We start from the raw sequence: 3344 nt of genomic DNA, 5'->3' as shown, positions 1-3344 counted from the left end.
ATTCCAACGAATGTGCTATCGCCGAACCTCCCAGGTTCTGACCAGCGGCTGGTTCAGAAAGTTCAGCAAAATCATTCGTCAGCAGCAGGGTCAGAATCGTAGCAGCAGCACAAACGCCGCAAAATTGTCAAAAGAATCAGCAACAGATGCAGCACCATCGTGGCAAGGTGGATCGCTCCGGGCAGTACGACGCGTACGCGAATCTGATGAGCGAACGGGACAAGCAGTGGCTGCAGGGGATTTAGCTGACGCAGCTGGACACGGTCACACCTTCCTCATACAACAATTGATTTATTATTATTTTTTATTTGTAATTAATAAATACAAGTTATTTTAGACATAAGCATATATTTCAAAGAAAATTTGTATATATTTTTTCCACAATTTCACAGCATGCTATCGACCTTGTCTTGCACGGGGAAGCGAAGGTTGTCCAGGTTGCAACCACGGTTCAACTCACGCATCTGGTCGGAGTCAGCACAAATCTCAGTGGGACTACTTGCGGCTACTGAAGGAACGATTCTGGGTCGGTGGAGTGACGCCATGCCTGTACAATTTATTTAGTATCGGAACCAGAAACGCCACAGTCTTTCCGGAACTAGCCGGCGCAGGCCACCACATCGCATCCGCTCATGACAATCGGAATGGCGTTCTTCTGGACTGATGTCGACACGTCGCAGTTCACCAGCTTAAAATTATTTTCGTTTCCGTTTGGAACGTTCCCGACCATCGCCTACTCGCATCGGCCTCTGTATCCACCGTCACCTCAACCCTCGTTGGCCGGGGGATCCTGCCAGATGTCGTTCTCCGGCTGACGGTTGTCACGAAAATCTCTTGAACCGCCCGATGGCTATCGTAAAAGTGATCATCATCAGGCTCGCCGACGGGAAGGCTTCCACCACCATTTCCCGGAAACTCCTGGGGTGGCAATTGATCCTAAAACGAATAAATATCAATTTTGTACAAACAAAAAGGAGGCAAACCTGCCGGATTGTCCCACGTCAGAAGTAGTCAGAAGTAAGTGACGCAATTTTCTGCCGCAACCAAAAACTCACCTGGGAAGACAGCTCCCGCTGCAGGAGTTGCTGCCCATCCGGGTGTCCACCGCCGCCATCGCTGTCGCTATTGCCGTAGTCACTGTTCCTCGATAAATCACGTTTTCTCAGTGGACTGTATTTTCACGGAGTTGAATTCGGCGGAAGAGATAAAACGCACGTCTTTCCGCTTCGTTTGCTGGTCAACAACTTGACGTTTAATCCAAGACAATAGAAACATATAGGTGAACACACAAACAGGAATCAAGGCTTGTTACACAAAAGGTGTTAACACAAATCTCGTCGTACATCCTCCCCCCATTATTGAAACACTTTCAACAATCCTTCTCCCATATCACTAATCTGCTCCAACTACTACACCCGAGGGGAATGTCACTCCGCGATAACACACTAAAACGCACAAAAACTGGCTCGAAAAGCATCAACGCTACTCATCGTGCCGAGTTTTCACATAACGCCACCTTAAAGCAAGTTATCGCAAGTTAACGCGCGAAAGCGAGTTAAAGCGACCAGTTTCTGCTCGACTTTTGAACCAGGAAAATTTATCTTGCAACCTTGCCGTCGAGCAGTTTTTGGTCATGTTTGGCAACTCGGTATTTGTTTTGGTTTTTTCAAGCAGTTTTGACCGTTTTGACAGATAGAAACATTCAAAGCAAAACTTTGCTTTTTTTTGTCAACGGCCAGAAAAATTGCTCCGCAGGAGAAATGTTTCCGAGTAATTTTGTTGTTTAGCAGTGATTTTAATTGTGATTTTTATTGTTGTTTGTGATTGTGATCTTTCCCCTGGTCAAGAGCACACTCGGCCCGAAGGGAATGGACATTATTCTGGTGGCGCACGGCCGCAGCGCCGGATAGGTTGAGGTCACCATCGACGGGGCGACGATTCTGAAGGCGGTCAGCGTAAAAAATCCGGCGGCGAAGATCCTCGAGGACATGAGTCGCTTCTTTGACAACGAGGTTGGTGATAAAACGACTTCCGCGACGGTGCTGGCGTCGGAGTTGCTGCGCGAGCCGGAAAAGCTGAACGAGCAAATGTTGCACCCGCAGACGATTATCGCCGGGTGGAGAGCTTCCACGCAGGCGGCACGTTCGATGCTGATTGCCGTAGCTCAGGACAATTCGAAGGATGCGGAAAAGTTCCAGGAAGAATTTAATGAACATTGCCTGCACGACGCTCAGCTCGTAGATTCGGTCCCAGCAAAAGTAGAAATTGGCCAAGCTGGTCGTCGATGCCGTGATGCGGTTGAAGTGATCCGGGGAATTGACCGCGATTCAGCGCATAAAAAAGACCGGTGGTTGCTTTGAGAAGTCGTTTCTGAACGAGGGCTTCCTGTTGGACAAGCGCGGTGTGCAGTGCACCAGTCGAAACGCATCGAGAACGCAAAGATCTTGATCGCCAACACGCCAATGGACACGGTCAAGTTCAAGGTTATTGCATAGAGCATCAAGATGGATTCGATAGCTAAGATTGCCGAGCTGGAGGTCACCGAGTAGGACAAAATTAAGGACAAGGTGACAACCCGGACCAACCCGGTTCGTTTCGGTCGTTGCAATCAGATTTGGCAGGTCATGATCGGCGAGGACACGCTGCTGCGCTTCGAGAGTTCCCTTAGCAGGATCTGTACCGTCGTAATCCGTGGGACAACCCAGCAGATCACCGACGAAGCGGATCGTTCGCTGCATGACGCCCTTTGCATGCTGGCCGCTACCGTCAAAGAGGTCCGTATCGTGTACGGCGGAGGTTGCCCCAAAACGCTGATGGCCTGTGCCGTGTTCAAACTGGCCGCGGAAACGACTGGTAAGAAATCGATGGCCATTGGAAGCGTTCGGTAGCGCTCTGTTCCAGCTGCGGATGACGATCGCCGACAACGAAGAGTATGAATCCGTTTGTAACGCTTAGCTAAACGAAGAGTACCTGATGCGGCTAACGATCAGCGACGACGATGAGCGCAGCATAATTGGAGGACGCAGACGGACCCCGAAAGCATTGAAACACTGGATGAGGAAGAAGTGAACGTGGATTTGGAATGCCTTCCGGAAGACGATCGGCACAAGCTGGAGGCGCAATACATTTATTTTTATTTAATACATAACTGGATATATGAAAATATATAGAATATATTTAAAAATTCAAATATGATTCAAATATCACAATTTTCGCTCCTCGCACATTCCATCCGGAAGCTGCTAACTCGCTGAAGCCGGATCAGCAAGTATTCAGCCAGGTTTGAGATGGCGTTAGATGCTGTTGTTTTGAAAGGGTATCGTTCAACCTTGTAGGAGGGTTGA

General features: G+C 48.8%; 1 pseudogene; it reads left to right on the top strand.

Annotated features, from left to right (window-relative positions):
- The first annotated feature begins 1817 nt into the window (after nucleotides 1-1817).
- On the top strand, nucleotides 1818-3143 carry LOC6052132 (annotated as a pseudogene).
- Nucleotides 3144-3344: the final 201 nt, after the last annotated feature.

The sequence above is a fragment of the Culex quinquefasciatus genome, chromosome 3 (genome assembly GCF_015732765.1).
Source record: "Culex quinquefasciatus strain JHB chromosome 3, VPISU_Cqui_1.0_pri_paternal, whole genome shotgun sequence".
NCBI classification, from domain to species: Eukaryota; Metazoa; Arthropoda; class Insecta; order Diptera; family Culicidae; genus Culex; species Culex quinquefasciatus.
This window is presented reverse-complemented; position numbering and strand designations above follow the sequence as displayed.